The sequence below is a fragment of the Somniosus microcephalus genome, chromosome 11, assembly GCF_052327205.1.
Source record: "Somniosus microcephalus isolate GS21.2 chromosome 11, FLI_Smic_1.0, whole genome shotgun sequence".
NCBI lineage: Eukaryota > Metazoa > Chordata > Chondrichthyes > Squaliformes > Somniosidae > Somniosus > Somniosus microcephalus.
This window is the reverse complement of record NC_140997.1, coordinates 92,990,997-93,009,457: the sequence shown is the minus strand read 5'-3', so window position 1 is coordinate 93,009,457 and position 18,461 is coordinate 92,990,997. Positions and strand designations below refer to the sequence as shown.

The following is an 18,461-nucleotide window of genomic DNA, read 5'->3' as shown; positions in this document are numbered from 1 at the left end:
GTTGTTGGGACGTGAATGGATCAGAAAGATACGTTTAGACTGGCACTCCATTCAGGCACTGACGGTGACCAGTAAGAAAATAAACAATGATGACATCATACCTGAACGATTAAAAGACATCTTGGCCAACGCCAAAGAAGTGTTTCAAGAGAAACTAGGAACCTTGAAAGGCATCACCGCCTCAATAAAAGTGGAAGATGCAGCAATTCCCAAATGTTTTAAGGCAAGACCGGTGCCATACGCAATTCGTCCAGCAGTCGAGGCAGAGCTGGAGAATTTGGAAAAGGCAGGCGTATTATCCAAAATAGATTGGAGCGAGTGGGCAACACCCATCATTCCAGTCATGAAAAAAGCATTGAATAATGATAAAGCTGAAGAACAGAGAAAAATTTGCATCTGTGCAGACTTCAAGGTGACTGTAAACCCGGTCCTTCACACAGTACAGTATCCTCTTCCGAGGATAGAAGATATTTTCGCCTCACTATCCGGAGGGAAACGTTTCACCAAAATTGACTTGGCACAGGCATATCTACAGATGGAGGTTGAAGAGGCCTCTAAAAAGTATCTCACGATAAACACACACAAAGGCCTGTACCAGTACAATCGACTGGTTTTTGGAGTAGCATCAGCTCCAGCTATCTGGCAAAGAGCTATGGAGCAAGTCCTGCAAGGGATTCCTGGGACTCAATGCTACCTAGACGACATCCTTGTAACAGGAGAAAACGACAACGAGCACCTTGCCAATTTGGAGCAGGTGCTCACTAGGCTGAAAGAACTACGAGCAAATCGCCCCAAGTACGAATTTTTCCGTAATCAGATATCATATTGTGGCCACATAATTAATAAGGAAGGGTTGCATAAGTCACCTGAAAAAATTGAAGCGGTCATAAAAGCCCCAGCACCTGAAAATGTTTCACAATTAAGGTCGTTCCTGGGATTAATAAATTACTATCATAAATTTTTACCGAACTTATCAACTCTTCTACACCCTCTTAATGAACTTCGACAAACAGGAGTGATTTGGAAATTGAACGAAGACTGTAAACATGCCTTCCATAAATGCAAAGACTTAATCACATCCGAAGAAGTTTTGGCTCATTACAACCCATCACTGCCAATCAGACTGGCGTGCGATGCATCCCCTTACGGCATAGGAGCAGTATTATCCCATAAATTCCCTGATGGCTCAGAACGGCCGATAGCTTTTGCGTTACGCTCATTAAACTCAGCCGAGCGTAACTATGCCCAAATCGACAGGGAAGCACTCAGCCTGGTATGGGGAGTGAAGAAATTCAACCATTACCTACACAGACAAAAATTTACCTTGTTGACTGACCATCAACCCCTCATCTCCATATTCAACCCTAAAAAGGGTGTTCCCATTATGACAGCGCAAAGGCTACAGAGGTGGTCCCTTTTTCTAGGGGCACACCAATACAACATAGAATACAAAGGATCAAAACAGCATGGGAATGCTGACGGTTTATCGCGCCTACCGTTGCCAACGGTAGAAGAGGCACCTACAGTAGACCCAGTAGAGATGTTCCACTCTACCATAGTGGAATGTCTACCAGTAACAAATTCTGCCACTGAAAGGGAGACGAGAAATGACCCGACTCTCTCACGGGTCTACAATTCAACAGTGAAGGGATGGCCAGCACATGGCGAACCACTGTTGCCAGCATTCTCGCAAAGAAGAGAACAGCTGTCAGTGTGCCGAGGAACCTTGATGTGTGGATCCAGAGTGGTGATTCCACCCAAACTCCAGGATAAAGTGCTAAAGGAGCTTCACGAGGGGCATCTGGGTGGAGTGAAAATGAAGAACCTAGCTAGGGCGTTTGTATGGTGGCCAGGTGTCGATGGAGACATCGAAGAAATGACCAAGAGCTGCCTAGGATGCCAGAAGGTCCAAAACGCTCCACCACAAGCCCCTCTACATCCATGGGAGTGGCCCTCATCTCCCTGGCAAAGGGTGCACATCGACTTTGCTGGTCCATTTATGGACTCAATGTTCTTAATCGCAGTTGATGCACACTCCAAGTGGCCGGAGGTAATAAAGATGTCCTCCACCACCACGGAAAAAACCATCACAGTATTAAGGACCATATTTGCCAGGAATGGGCTGCCGGAACAGATCTGTTCTGATAATGGACCGCAATTTGTGTCCGAAGAATTCAGAAAGTTCTTAAAAAAACAATGGGGTTAAGCACTACACGTCCGCCCCATACCATCCCGCCACCAATGGATTGGCTGAAAGGTTTGTCCAGACCTTCAAGAAGGCCATAAAGGCCATGGGTAATGAAGACATAAAACTTCAGCACAAGGTGGATAACTTCTTATTCGCATACAGGAATGCAACACATATGGTTACCAACCAAACTCCCGCCATGATGTTCTTCAATAGAAACCTAAGATGCCAGCTGGATTTGGTCAAGCGCAACATCAGAAGGGACGTGGAGAACCGGCAGTTTCAAGGCATGAATGAAAGGCCAACTAGAACCTTCCAGATAGGTCAACAAGTTTTGGCCCAGGGCTACCGTACCGAGAAATGGCAGCCTGGAACTATCTGCACACGACTAGGACCACTGATGTATACCGTGGACATCGGAGAAAGCATAATAAGGCGCCATGCTGACCAAATCATAAAGTCATCCGAAAAGGGACAACCTACACCACAACTCTATACGTCTAACAATGAAGTAGAGATACCCATATCTACCTCCGATCCGGTGATACTGGAACCCGATGAACCCGACACTGGCATTCAAGCCGAATCAGCCTTGCCAAAAGAACCTACTACACCACCAGAAACTACTACACCCTCAAGGCGTTATCCGGACCGAGTCAGGAAGCCTCCTGAGAGACTGACTTATAATTAATTAACTACAGCAATGTGTATATTATTTTTCTTATAACATGTAATTAATAATTACTTAAAATATGATGTACTGGTTAGCTAAAAGGGGAGGAATTGTAGTGTATGTGCCTTTAAGAGCCCCAGGTGTGCTGTAATGCCGGTAATGGCCACTCGGGCTATATAAGCCTGTATATTGTGTATATCCGTTAGAACCCCCCCCAGACTTTGCTTAGTAAACACCTATGAACCAACTCCTGTCTTCAGTGTCTTTATCAACACACGGACACTACAGCCATGATCTTACTGAATGGCGGGGCAGGCTTGAGGGGCCGAATGGCCAGCTCCTGCTCCTATTTCTTAAGTTCTTAAACTCTCCCTTTTCCCTCATATGCTTGTCTAGCCTCCCCTTAAATGCATCTATACTATTCGCTTCAACCACTCCCTGTGGTAGCGAGTTCCACATTCTCACCACTCTTTGGGTAAAGAAGTTTCTTCTGAATTCCCTGTTGGATTTCTTGGTGACTATCTTATATTGATGGCCTCTAGTTATGCTCTTCCCCACAAGAGGAAACATTCTCTCTGTATCCACTCTATCAAAACCTTTCATAATTTTAAAGACTTCTATTAAGTCACCCCTCAACCTTTTTTCAAGCGAAAAGAGACCCAGCCTGTTCATCCTTTCCTGATATGTATACCCTCGGATTTCTGGTATCAACCATGTAAATCTTCTCTGCACCCTCTCCAGTGCCTCTATATCCTTTTTATAATATGGCAACCAGAACTGTACGCAGTACTAAGTGTGGTCTAACCAAGGTTCGATACAGGTTTAGCATAACTTCTCTACTTTTCAATTCTATCCCTCTAGAAATAAACCCCAGTGCTTGGTTTGCTTTTTTTAAATGGCATTGCTAACCTGTGGCGCAACTTTTAGTGATCCCTTTGTTCCCCTACCCCACCCAGACTCGTACCCTCCAAGTAATAAGTGACTTCCTTATTCTTCCTACCAAAATGTAATACAGGGTAACTCACATTTATCTGTGTTGAACTTCATTTGCCAATTATATGCCCATTCTGCAAGTTTATTAATGTCCTCCTGTAATTTGTTGCAGTCCTCCTCAGTATTGACTATCCCCCCCGCCAACTTGGTGTCATTCACAAATTTAGAAATTGTGTTTTTGATTCCCAAGTCTAAATCGTTAACGTAAATTGTGAACAGCAGTGGTTCCAGCACTGATCCTTGTGGAACACCACTACCCACCTTCTGCCACTGTGAATAGCTAACCTTTACTCCTACTCTCTGCTTTCTGTCTTGAAGCCAGCTAGCTATCCAATCTGCTACTTGTCCCCTGACTCCGCATTCTCTGACCTTGTTCATCAGTCTATTATGGGGTACCTTATCGAAGGCCTTTTGAAAATCTAGATAAATTACATCTACTGCATTACCATGTCTACTCTCTCTGTTACCTCTTAAAAAAATTCAATGAGGTTGGACAAGCAAGATTTTCCCTTTTGAAATCCATGCTGACTATTCCTTATTATATTTTTGGTTTCTAGATGTTCTTCTATTTTCTCCTTTAGTAAGGATTCCATTATTTTTCCTACCACTGATGTTAAGCTGACTGGTCTATAATTCCCTGGACATGTTCTATCCCCCTTCTTAAATATAGGTATTACGTTAACTATCTGCCAGTCCTCTGGAACTACACCTTTTCCTAATGAATTATTAAATATGCTTAGTAATGCTTCTGCTATCTCTTCCCTAGATTCTTTTAAAATGTGTGGATGCAATCCATTCAGACCAGGAGTTTTATCCTGTTTGAGTTTGATTAGTTTATTTAAAATATCCCCTTTTTATTTTATTTTAAATGCACTTATCTCATTACTAATCTCATGTCCACCTGTTCTATCTCCCTGGTAAATACTGAAGCAAAATAATTATTTAATATTTCTGCCATCTCTCTATCGTTACCGGTGGTATTATCCTGTCTATCCCTATGGTCCTATTCCCATCCCAACATTCCTTTTTTTATTGATGTGCCTGTAAAATATTCTATTATTTTGTTTTATGTTCCTTGATAATTTAATTTCATAGTTCCTCTTTGCCTTCCTAATTGTTTTTTTGACTTTTCCCCTAATCGCTTCATATTCTCCCTTATCATGCACTCCCCTGCTGTCCATGTACTTAATGTATGCCTCTTTCCTTACCCTCAATTGTTCCCTTATGGCTTTATTCATGCATGGAGTCTCATTAGTGTTTAGTTTGTTCTTTCCCTTTAGCAGAATATATTGTTCCTGCACTCTGTTGAACACCGTTTTAAATGTTTCCCATTGCTGTTCTACATCGTTGTTTGCCAATACTGTTGCCCATTTTATTTTCCCCAAGTTCTATTCTCAGACCCTCAAAATCAGCTTTTCGCCAATCTATTAACCTAGTTTTCATCATACTTATGTCCTTCTCAATTATCATCTTAAAGTGTATTGTATTATGGTCACTATTGCCTAGATGTTCCCCTACTTTTACTTCTCTTATCTGCTCTGGTTCATTCCCCATTACTAGATCCAATAGCAAATACTCCCTTGTTGGGCTTTTCACATATTGGGTTAGAAAGGAGTCCTGTACACATTTTTGTAGGAACTCCATTCCCTTATCCCCTTTACCTACCTCTTCTGTCCAATTAATAGCGGGTTAGTTGAAATCCCCTATGATTATTATTCTATGTTTTTTGCTAATTGCCCTAATTTGTCTGCATATTTCTTTGTCCACCTCCCTTCCACTATTAGGTGGTCTGTAGACTACACCTATTAGTCTGATTGATCGTTTATTATCTTTTATCTCTATCCATATGGATTCTATTTTTGTCTTGCTGATAGTTGTGTCACTTTTTTCTACTGCCATTATGTTATCTCTAATAGAGCGGCGGACCTGCGGGAGAATCGGCGGTGATAAAAAGCGCGGCTGAGACTCAGGTAGGCCTCAGAGCAGCGCGAGAATCGGCGGAGCGGCGGATTTAAAAGTGCGCCAGAGACCAGGTAGGCCTCAGAGCTTACTAGTCTCCAGTCTCAGAGAGAGGGAGAGAAGTAAAAAGTAACCGAAGTGTGACGTCATCAGAAAGCAGGTAAGTGATTGGTTGGTGAGTATTTCTCTCTTTTTAAACTTTAACTCTGTGGTCTATAGTTTCTAAAGTCTCTGTGGTGTAGCGGGGACTGTTTATAAACCAGGGCCCTTAAATATAACATTTAACTGTAGTGTAATTGGTGGGACTGATTTGATTTAATTGCAATTAATTAAAGGGCAAGTCATGGCAGGACAGCCCGGTGCCATGGTATGCTCCTCCTGCGCTATGTGGGAACTCAGGGACACTTCCTGTGTCCCTGACAACTATGTGTGCAGGAAGTGTGTCCAGCTGCAGCTACTGGCAGACCGCATTGCGGCGCTGGAACTGCGATTGGATACATACTGGATCATTCGCGAGGCTGAGGGCGTCATGGATATCACGTTTGATCAGTTGGTCACACCGCAGGCAAAGGTTGGACAGGCAGAAAGGGAATGTGTGACCAACAGAGTACTAGGCACAGGCAGGTAGTGCAGGGGTCCCCTGTGGACATCCCCCTCTCAGATACACCACTTTATGAGTACTGTTGGGGGGGGGGGGGGGTGGCTTATCAGAGGAAGGCAGCAGCAGCCGCCGCCAACTTCCTGACACCATGGGTGGCTCTGCTGCACAGGACAGGAGCAAAAAGAGGGGTAGAGCTATAGTAATAGGGGATTCTATTGTAAGGGGAATAGACAGGCGTTTCTGCGGCCGCAAACGAGACTCCAGGATGGTGTGTTGCTTCCCTGGTGCAAGGGTCAAGGATGTCTCAGTGCGGCAGCAGAACATCTTGGAAGGGGAGGGTGAACAGCCAGTTGTCGTGGTGCATATAGGTACCAACGATATAGGTAAAAAACGGGATGAGGTCCTAAAAGCTGAATATAGGGAGTTAGGAGGTAAATTAAAAAATAGGACTGTTAAGTCTGTGTGTTATAATGAGAATTACTACACAGACCACAAGAGTAAATTTTAACAGGTCTTTACTAGTCGAAGGTCAGGGCGGAACTGCCCAATAAATCATTACATAGCACTTATATACCGGTGTGGTCACCGCCGGTATTACAGTATACAGCAGCCAAGATAAAGTAGTGCAACTCTTAAAACAGTTCTCTTAAAGGTGGAACGGTTACATACACTACAATCCTCCCTTTTTAGCTTAACAGTATATATATTCCCCATTAAACATAACATCATAACATATATACACAACTTCATGTAAAAACAGTTCACAGATTCAGTCTCTGCGGAGGCGCCTCCTGCGCTTCCTGACTCGGTCCGGATAACGCCTCTGTGGTGTAGTAGTTCTCGGTGGTGTAGTAGGTTCTCGTTGCTGGGGTGACTCATCTAATGGTCCTTCACTGGACTTAACAGCTTGAACTTTCGTAACTTCAGAACCAGCATTGCTGACTTCTAAAGGCTCGAGTACCTTGGGAAGTTTTTCTACTTCCAGACTGATTTGGCTCAGTTCGGAGGGACCACGTGCGTGACCTGGTAGGGGTGATAATGGTTCAGATGATTCATCATCTTCTGCTTCTTCTCTATTGTCTTCTATTTCCTCCATCACTTCAGCCTTTGCCTCTGCCACCAATTCCCTGAGTGGCCTATTACTGCTGACACTGCTCACAAAAGGGTGCTCTTTCTTCTTAGCTTTCAACTGATCGATGAATTTGACATATTCCCTTTCTTGCTCAGCTTTGATTCGTTTGGCCTCATCGCGCAGACGGTTTGTGTGTTCCTGTTCCATTTTCTCAATCAGCTGCTTCTGCTGTCTTTCCAGAATCTCCCACTCTGTGTCAAAGAACTTTTTCGTTGCATTCATCTCTTGCTCAAAACGGCGAATCATTTGTTCTAATTGCTGTTGTAGTTTGAAATTGAATTGAGTTCGAGCCCGGTGTTCCTCAGAAATGTGCATGTCTGTAGACTGGACAGACTCAGAATTCTCTGTCAAACTATGTTGTTGTTGTTCAGTGGAATTCTGTTCTGATACTTTGTTCTCTTCTGAAGCATTTATGCACTCCTTCGTTTTTCCATCATTAGTCTGCAAGTCCATTTTAGACTTGTCTTTTGCACATGGGCTGGTCTTACCATCATCAGTTCCAGAGTCTGAGCTGATTGTCTTCACCGAGTTCTCACTCTCTGCTTTGTCACTGTCACTGCTGCATATGCCCTCATCCAGTACTCTGGACAATCGTTCAGGTTTGACATCTTTTCTTTTTCCGGAATCTACCGTCATTGCTTTTAGGGGGTGCCAGTCCATATTTATTTTCCTGATCCACTCCCGTCCCAGAAGTGGTGGACCTCCCTCAGGTAGTACATATACGTCCATTCCTTGGTGTTCTTTGCCCTTGTGTCTCACCTTGACTTTTATCTTTCCGATGGGGTATACTTTTTGCCCCGTGTATGTCTACAATACTATCTCCGTATCCCGTAGGGGAATATGTGTGAATAACTTTTTGTAATCTTGCTTATTCATGACCGTCAACGCCGATCCGGTGTCCAATTCCATCTTCACGTGGACTCCTGCTATCCGCAGTGTGACCCAGATAGTTTGTCGGTCAGCTTCCTTACTCACATTGTGAATTCTCAGACTACCCAGTTCCTTGCTGTTGGAGTCTGAATCCGAATTCTGTTCATCCGAACTCTTCTCAGCCACCTTATGTACCTTTCTGCACTTTTCCTGCGGTGACTTTTTGTTGCTGGTCTTCTTTCTTGACCGGCATACTTTAGCTATGTGACCAAGCTTGCCACATTTTCTACAGTCCTGGTTTTTAAACCAGCATTGGTTCTGATCGTGTGTTGTCTGCCCACAACGATAACATTTCGTTGTACCCAAAGCCATTTGATCTACGCTGAGTACCGCTGCCTTCAGCTGCATTTCCGCAGTGCCTCTCGCTGCGGCTTCGTGCGATGCTGCAATAGTGACAGCCTTATCAAGTGTAAGATCATTCTCTTCAAGCAACCGCTTTTGTGTTCCTTCTTTCGACAGTCCACACACGAATTTGTCTCTCAGTGCCTCTGTCAGTCTTTCCCCAAACTGACAGTATTTCGCTAGCTTACGCAGTTCAATTAAGTACTCCGCGTTGCTTTCCTCTTTCAGTTGCGTTCTCGCATAAAATTTAAACTGTTCCGCTAACATCAGCGGTGTGGCGTTCAAATGATTCTTCAGGACAGCAACAATATTAGCGAAAGTCTGATCCGCCGGTTTAGCTGGTGATAGAAGGTGCTTCAATAGCCCGTATGTCTTCGCACCCATTGAGTTTAGTAAGGTTAATGCTTTATCTTCATTTGATATTTTATTTGCCTTACAATGTATCTCTATGCGTTCTACATACGTTGCCCAATCTTCAACATCGGGATCGAAATCGTTGATGTTACCACGCTTAGGCATCCTCGCAATCTTCTTGAGAGACAAAAAGAAATTTTTCTTTTATTTTTTTTTTCAAAATGGCGGTTTCCCGCGCTCGTCTTCTTCCCCGCCTACGAAAATGGCGGCTTCCCGCGTTTGCCTTTCTCCCCCGCTGGCTGTAATGGCGATTGCCGTATTGCTGCGTTCGCCCTCCCCAGCGGTTTTCAATCGTGCCTCCCAGCCCCTCTTGCAGTCCGGTCCTTTCCCCCCCGGCTGCGGCTGAGTTCTCCGCGGTTTTTTTTTTTCTTCTCTCTCCCGCGCTTACGCTATCCCGGTCGCTGCGCCTCGCGGCCTCAGTAGCTGCCCGGCCTTTTTCACCGGTCGCGGTCGAGCTCTCTCTCGACGCTGTTGCGTCTCCCAGCCCGCTTGTAGCCCGGTCTCTCACACCGGCTGCATTAGCATTCACCGCGGCTTCCGTGCCTTACGCTGCCCCAGTCTCAGCGCCTCTGGCCCCGACTTCTGTCCGGCTCTTTTCCCCGGCCGTGGTCGAGTTCTCCGCCCTTATATCCTCCGTTGTTTTATTTTCTCCCCTACTCACAGTCAACGTGGCCGACTTGCTGCTCGTCGCTGATCGGCTTACCCACCACCGTGATAGAAGGGATGATCACTGCCTGTTGCTGATGGAAGGCTTCGTGTCAGAATTCTTCCTTTGCTCTGCAGACCCGAGTCGTTTCTCAGCAGAATGATGAGGGCGGATGCCTCTTCTCGACGCCCGTTAAATTGCCATGGATGTATCTCTGCCGCAGGGTAAGATCGTACTCGTCGCCACTGTTAAGTCTGTGTGTTATAATGAGAATTACTACACAGACCACAAGAGTAAATTTTAACAGGTCTTTACTAGTCGAAGGTCAGGGCAGAACTGCCCAATAAATCATTACACAGCACTTATATACCGGTGTGGTCACCGCCGGTATTACAGTATACAGCAGCCAAGATAAAGTAGTGCAACTCTTAAAACAGTTCTCTTAAAGGTGGAACGGTTACTAAAATAGTTCTCTTAAAGGTGGAACGGTTACATACACTACAAGGACCTCAAAAGGTAGTAATCTCAGGATTGCTACCAGTGCCGTGTGCTACTCAGTAGAAATAGAAGGATATTTCAGATGAATACGTGGCTAGAGGAATGGTGCAAGGGGGAGGGATTCAAATTCCTGGGACATTGGAACCGGTTCTGGGGGAGGTGGGACCACTTCAAACCGGACGGTTTGCACCTGGGCAGGGCTGGGACCGATGTCCTAGGGGGAGTGTTTGCTAGTGCTCTGGGGGAGGGTTTAAACTAAAATGGCAGGGGGTTGGGAACCTGAGCAGGGGGACAGAGGAAAGGGAAACAAGGATAAAAGCAAAAGATAGGAAGGAGAAAAACAAAAGTGGCAGTCAGAGAAATCAATGGTTTAAATCAAACATGGCCACAGTAAATAATAATTCTAATAGGTCTAAGAGCATTAAAAAAAAACAAGCCTGAAGGCTTTGTGTCTTAATGCGAGGAGCATTCATAATAAGGTGGATGAATTAGCTGCGCAAATAGAGGTAAACGAATATGATTTGATTGGGATTACGGAAACATGGCTCCAGGGTGGCCAAGGCTGGGAACTCAACATCCAGGGGTATTCAATATTCAGGAAAGACAGGCAAAAAGGAATGGGAGGTGGGGTAGCATTGCTGGTTAAAGAAGGGATTAACACAATTGTAAGGAAGGATATTAGCTCTGATGATGTGAAATCTGTATGGGTAGAACTGAGAAATACCAAGGGGCAGAAAACGTTAGTGGGAGTGGTATATAGACCTCCAAACAGTAATGCGGAGGTTGGGGATGGCATTAAAAGGGAAATTAGAGAAGCGTGCAATAAGGGCACAGCAGTCATGGGTGACTTTAATCTACATATAGATTGGGCTAACCAAATTAGTAACAATACCGTGGAGGAGGAATTCCTGGAGTGTTTACGGGATGGTTTCCTGGACCAGTTGTCGAGGAACCAACCAGGCCATCTTAGACTGGGTATTATGTAATGAGAAAGGATTCATTAGCAATCTTATTGTACAAGGCCCCTTGGGTCGGAGCGATCATAATATGATCGAATTCTTCATTAAGATGAAGAATGAAGTAATTGACTCAGAGACTAGGGTCCTGAATTTAAATAAAGGAAACTACGATGGTCTGAGACGCAAGTTGGGTAGGATTGATTGGGGAATGTCACTCAAAGGGTTGACGGTGGATAGGCAATGGCAAACATTCAAAGACCGCATGGATGAACTACAGAATTTGTTCATCCCAGTTTGGCATACAAATAAAACAAAAAAGGTGACACAACCGTGGCTAACAAGGGAAATTAGGGATAGCATAAGATCCAAGGAGAGGACATATAAATTGGCCAGAAAAAGCAGTAAACCTGAGGATTGGGAGCAGTTTAGGATTCAACAAAGGAGGACAAAGGGATTAATTAAGAAAGGGAAAATAGAATGAGAGTAAGCTTGCAGGGAACATAAAAACTGACTGTAAAAGCTTTTATAGATATGTGTGAAGAGAAAAAGATTGGTGAAGTCAAGCGTAGGTCCCTTGCAGTCAGAATCAGGTGAATTTATAATGGGGAACAAAGAAATGGCAGACCAATTAAATACATATTTTGGTTCTGTCTTCACAAAGGAGGACACAAATAACCTCCCAGAGATGTCAGGGTACATAGGGTCTGATGAAAGGGAGGAACTGAAATAAATCAGTATTTGTAGGGAAATGGTGTTAGGGAAATTGACGGGATTGAAGGCCGATAAATCCCCAGGGCCTGATAATCTACATCCTAGGGGTACTTAAGGAAGTGGCCCTAGAAATAGTAGATGCATTGCTGATCATCTTCCAACATTCGATGGAATCTGGAACAGTACCCATGGATTGGAGGGTAGCTAATGTTACCCTACTATTCAAAAAAGGTGGTAGAGAGAAAACGGGGAATTACAGACCGGTAAGCCTGACATCGATAGTGGGGAAAATGCTAGAGTCCATTATAAAAGATGTAATAGCAGAGCACTTGGAAAACAGTGACAGGATCGGACAAAGTCAACATGGATTTACAAAAGGTAAATCGTGCTTGACTAATCTACTGGAATTTTTTGAGGATGTAACTGGTAAAATAGATAAGGGAGAACCAGTGGATGTGGTGTATTTGGACTTTCAGAAGGCTTGCGATAAGGTCCCACATAAGAGATTAGCGTGTAAAGTTAAGGCACATGGGATTGGGGGCAAGGTATTGACTTGGATAGAGAACTGGTTGGCAGACAGAAAGCAAAGAGTTGGAATAAACGGGTCTTTTTCCGAGTGGCAGGCAGTGACTAGTGGGGTACCGCAGAGATCAGTCCTTGGACCCCAGCTATTCACAATATATATTAATGATGATCTAGACAAGGGAACTAGATGTAATATCTCCAAGTTTGCAGATGACACAAAGCTGGGTGGGTGTGTGTGCTGTGAGGAGGATGCCGAGAAACTACAGGATGATTTGGACAGGTTGGGTTATTGGGCAGAAGCATGGCAGATGCAATATAGCGTGGATAAATGCGAGGTTATCCACTTTGGTGGCAAAAACAGGAAGGCAGATTATCTGAATGGCAATAGATTGGGAGAAGGGGAGTTGCAACGAGATCTGGGTGTCCTTGTGCACCAGTCGCTGAAGGTAAGCATGCAGATGCAGCAGGCGGTTAAGAAGGCAAATGGTATGTTGGCCTTCGTAGCGAGAGGGTTTGAGTACAGGAACAAGGATGTCTTGCTGCAGTTGTACAGGGCCTTGGTGAGACCACACCTTGAGTATTGTGCGCAGTTTTGGTCGCCTTATCTGAGGAAGAATGTTCTTGCCATGGAAGGAGTTCAGCGAAGATTCACCAGGCTGATACCTGGGATGGCAAAAATGACGTATGAGAGATTGGGTCGATTGGGCTTGCACTCACTGGAGTTTAGAAGAATGAGAGGGGATCTCATTGAAACTTATAAAATTCTGACAGGACTGGACAGATTAGATGCAGGAAGGATGTTCCCGATGGCCGGGGAGTCCAGAACCAGGGGTCACAGTCTACGGATAAGGAGTAAGCCATTTAGGACAGAAATGAGGAGGAATTTCTTCACCCAGAGAGTGGTGAACCTGTGGAATTCTCTACCACAGAAGGCAGTAGAGGCCAATACATTAAATATATTCAAGAAGGAGTTAGATATATTTCTAAAGGCTAAAGGGATCAAGGGGTATGGGGAGAAAGCAGGGACCGGGTACTGAATTTGGATGATCAGCCATGATCGCATTGAATGGTGGAGGAGGCTCGAGGGGCCAAATGGCCTACTCCTTCTCCTATTTTTTATGTTTCTAATAAGTACAGCTACTCCACCTCCCCCTTTTCCCTCTCCATCTTTTCTAAATATGTTATACCCTGCAATGTTTAATTCTCAGTCCTGATTTTTCTGTAGCCATGTCTCAGTAATTCCTGCTATGTCTGGTTCTTCGCAACGCATGATTGCCTCCAGTTCCCCAGTTTTATTACGGACAATGTGTGCATTGCTGTACAGACAGTTTAACTCATTTTTAATACGATTTCCTCTCACTTTATGTTTAACCATCTTTTTAGACTCCTGTTCTATATTTATTCACTTGCCATCAATATCCTCATTACTTTATTCTTTCCTATGCTCTCTTTTCCTGTTTTGTTTATATTTAGGCTGGTTTCATTTTTTGTAGATCCCTCCCCCCATCTTACTAGTTTAAAGCCTTTGCCACCTGCCTAATTACCCTTTCCGCTAGGACATGGGTCCCATCCCGGTTCAGGTGGAGCCCGTCCCATCAGTATAGCTCCTTCCTGTCCCAGAACTGGTGCCAGTGTCCCATGAAAAGGAACCCCTCTTTCCCACACCAGCCCTTTAGCCACATGTTAATTCTCCTGATCTGTCTGCTTTTATACCAATTTGCACACGGCTTGGGCAATAACCCAGAAATTACTACCCTTGAGGTCCTGCTTTTTAATTTAGAGCCTAACTCCTAATACTCTTTCAGCAGGACCTCCTCCCTGTTCCTACTTATGTTGTTTGTTCCAACATGGACCATGACAACTGGATTTACCCACTCCCTTTCCAAATTCCTCTCCAGCCGCCATGAGATATCCCTTACCCTGGCACCGGGTAGGCAACACACCCTTCGAGATTCTCGTTCTTGGCTGCAGAGGATGCTGTCTATTCCCCTAATTATAGAGTCCCCTATAACTACCACTTTTCTATTCTGCTCTCCTCCCCCACCCCACCCCTTGGACAGCCTTCTGAGCCACGGTGCCTTGGTCTGCATTGTGGCTGTCCTCCCTGCAGTCTTTCTCCTTGTCCGCACAGATAGCAAGTACATCGTACTTGCTGGACAGGACCAGTGTCTGTGGGACCTCCTTCTCAACCTCTCCCAAGTCCCTGCTACCCAGCTCCCAAAAGTCACACCCTCCCTTTCCTGAACCTGTACTTTCCTCTGGGGTGTGACTGTCTTCTGGATAAAACTGTCCAGAAATTCCTCCCCCTCTCTTATGTGTCGAGTGTCTCCAACTCGCACTCCAGCTCAATGACTCGGAGCCGGAGAGATTCGAGATGGAGACATCTCCTGCAGACGTGTTCGCTCGGGACAGTGTCACTGTACACAAACTCCCACATACTGCAATCCAGACACACAACCTGCCCTGCCATATCTTAGACTAGCCTGGTTTTATTTATTAATTAGTTAAGTCTTTATTCAACAATTATTTATAGTTATCGTTAAGCTATAAATTTAATACAGTATGTTATAGTTTCCCGGTCCTATTTTAAACCACTGTCCTAGCTTAGAGAGAAAAAACATTAATACTCACCAACCAATCACCTACCTGCTGTCCTATGACGTCACACCTTGATTTTTTTTCTCTCCTTCGCTCCCGCTCCTTTTATCTCCGCCGCTCTCGCTGGTCCTTTCCAAGGGGTCATTCTTCAGGTGCAAGAAGAGTTAGTAACTGTGGAAGGCATCAATCCTGTCCTCGCTAGACACCTATCCACATGTGCACACTTCCAGCAGGAGTCGCAATGATCCAGGAGCTTCACCGTCTCCTCAGACATGGAAAAAAGAGACCAAATGTATCTTCGAGTACTGCTATCCCACCCCGATTCAGCTCAAACTCTGCACAGGCCAGGACTCAAACCTGGTGTGCCTGGCTCAAGATCATACCAGAGGCTGCATTTACCCACACCACTTTAACTCTCAACCATTCAAGACCTAGAACCACAATGGACTTCCAGCACCAATGTATCTGGGTATTATACATTCATTTTAGTTCTCCTTTCTTTTAGGTGACTATCTTTCTGGTTTCTTTATTTTCAAGGATTCCCTCTTGTTGCTTCTGTTTTGTAATGCTATACTGCAAACACATTACTAAGTATTACATAATATTTACAGCACAGAAACAGGTCATTCGGTCCAACGGGTCCATGCTGGTCTTTATGCTCCACCGGAGCCTCCTACCCGCCAGCTCTTCATCTCACCCCATCAGCATATCCTTCTATTCCTTTCTCCCTCAAGTGCTTATCTAGCTTCCCCTTAAATGCATTTATGCTATTCGCCTCAACCACTCCATGTGGTAGTGAGTTCCACATTCTCACCACTCTCTGGGTCAAGAAGTTTCTCCTGAATTCCCTATTAGATTTATTAGTGACTATCTTATATTTATGGGGCCCTAGTTCTGGTCTCCCCCGCAAGTGGAAACATCTCCTCGGTGTCTACCGTATCAAACCCTTTCATAATCTTAAAGACCTCTATCAGGTCACCCCTCAGAGTCTCTCTTTTCTAGGGAAAGAGCCCCAGCCTGTTCAGTCTTTCCTAATGGGTATAACCTCTCAGTTCTGGTATCATTCTAGTAAATCTTTTTTGCACCTTCTCCAGTTCCTCTATATTCCTTTTTATAATACGGAGACCAGAATTGTTCACAGTACTCCCAAGTGTGATCTAACCAAGGTTCTACACATATTTCAATGTTTTTCTCCCTTATATGCATTTTCATTAACCTTCCAATTTAAAACAGCTTTCTTCTACCGCGCAGTGTCAATTTCTCACTTACTGCAGCCTTTTGAACAATACAAGTGCTACATTATCTACCTCAACTGACTATTAGGTGACAGGTTTCTTCACAAGCTTTCGGAACCATGCAAGTGTTCTTTGGTGGGGGAAGCAGAAAGGAATGATTGTGCAGATCAATTTAACCACTAGACACCATTCAAGGCACACAAATAGGTAAGAAGCTCATCATGACAAAATGGTCAGTTTTTGTTTAGCAAATGGACTGCTTTTCGCAAAATTACAATTGTCAGCAATTCGCAGAATCGCGCAATATGATTTTTCTGTTGCACAATTTCTTGCATTTTTTAAAAAACCACAAATCATTTTTTTTTAATGCAAACAGTTTCAGACAATATTACATTTAGCTGCCTGTTGAGATACCACAGAAAAACATGTCACGCAACATGACACAAAATGCGTCCGTGTGAAATGGACTATATTTGTACACAGTAATCACACATGTATTCCTTTATTTTAAAAATCTGCACGGCAACAGGATACAATGTAATAAAAGTAGTCATCTAGGATTTCAACCTCTTGAATCTACTAAACTCCCTCCCCCTTTATGGAGGATGCCACACCACTCCAGGGGTCAGATTTAAATTACACAACTTCTCATGAGACACAGTAGGTCACAAACAGTGCAATGTAAAAATAGCTCACCGATTCAGGACTCCTTGTTTATGTAAGGGGGGGTGGGTTGTTTAAGTACAGTAGTGTTGGGAGAAAATGTTTTTAGCCAGCAAACGGGAACTAGTGCACTGACAACTTAAAATTCAATGCAGGCAGCAGATTGGATAAGCTCACTTAATATTCCATCCAAGAAAAACTGTTACCATTGTACCAGCCTTATCACAGGCCTGTAGATTCCACGACACTATTACCCGAGTTATCCCCTCACCCACATTGAGCACCCACCCAGATAACAGCAAAATTAAAACTTGGTGATTTCAGCATAGGCCATGATGTAAACAACAATGATTTGACAGGGGAGCTTAAAACTGTAATTCAATGTTACTGCTCTTACTCAAACCTACACAGCTATTAATCTCTATTTCACTAACCGTATTCCTTCTCCCGGTTTTTAAACTATTATGAGTGCTCTCTTTTCTATCAGTGTTTTGCTCCGCACACTGGCTTTCCCATCCTTACAACTCTTTCAGGCTTCTCATCTGTTTCGCACTCATTCCATATCACGGTTTAACTTTCTGGTTGCCAATCTATATTTTTATTGAATCTTACTGTACTGGTGCTTCTCTTCCTCTCTATTTTTAAATATCTAACATTTTCCTTTCCTTCCTCTTCCATCTTTTCAATCACATTTTTCCAGCTCTCCCTCGAAGTGACTTTGAAAAGAGCAGTCTGGATCTGGTCTGGATGCTGTCTCCCTGCCACTGAAGGATCATTTCTAGCCAGTTTACTTTCTACTTTATCTGACACGGTTTCTCAGTATCTCACTGACTGCTCCTTTCTAATTTAAACCAACGTCCCCTGGTTTCTGCCCAACACTTAGTCCATTTTAAGCACAGTATCTGGGCGATTATTTTGCGGTTGAGCTCGGTTTTAGTGACTTTCTCCCGGTGTTTGTACCCTGCTCCCCGCGGTTACCTGCTGCGGCTCCTCGGTGGATGCTGCTGGAGGCTGCGGGCGCTTTCCCCGCGAGCTGCGGCCAGTGTTCCGCTCCCCCAGAGCGGGCTCCCGGGGTCGCGCCAACCCGGTGAGGAGCCGGAGAGGCCGGCTTCTGTCTCTGCGGCGATGGATGAAGCAGAGGTTCCCATCCCGAGCGCTCTGGGTCCCGGGTCAGAGCCGCGCCAACACAGGCTCCGTGCGGCGAGCGGGGGGCCGGGCTCCCGGCTGTTTCCCGGCCATTGCTGGCGGCCGGCGGTCGTCGCCCTACCCTCGGCTACAGGAGCGTGTCTGAGTCCACCCGCCTCTCAGCCGCTAATAGCGGCTCGGCACAACTGACTGACAGCAACAGCGGAGCAGGCGCACAGAGAGGGAGGCTGGGATTGTTGTTGAGAGAG

The 18,461-nt window shown here is 44.7% G+C and overlaps 1 long non-coding RNA gene across 1 annotated transcript in view; it reads right to left on the bottom strand.

Moving 5' to 3' along the window:
• Positions 1-18,430, bottom strand: part of LOC147110745 (uncharacterized) — a 93,722-nt gene extending 75,292 nt beyond the window's left edge. Inside the window, exon 1 of the long non-coding RNA XR_015079978.1 lies at positions 18,046-18,430. This is a non-coding gene — a long non-coding RNA (uncharacterized LOC147110745). The remainder of the gene's footprint in view (positions 1-18,045) is intronic.
• Between the last annotated feature and the right edge of the window lie 31 nt (positions 18,431-18,461).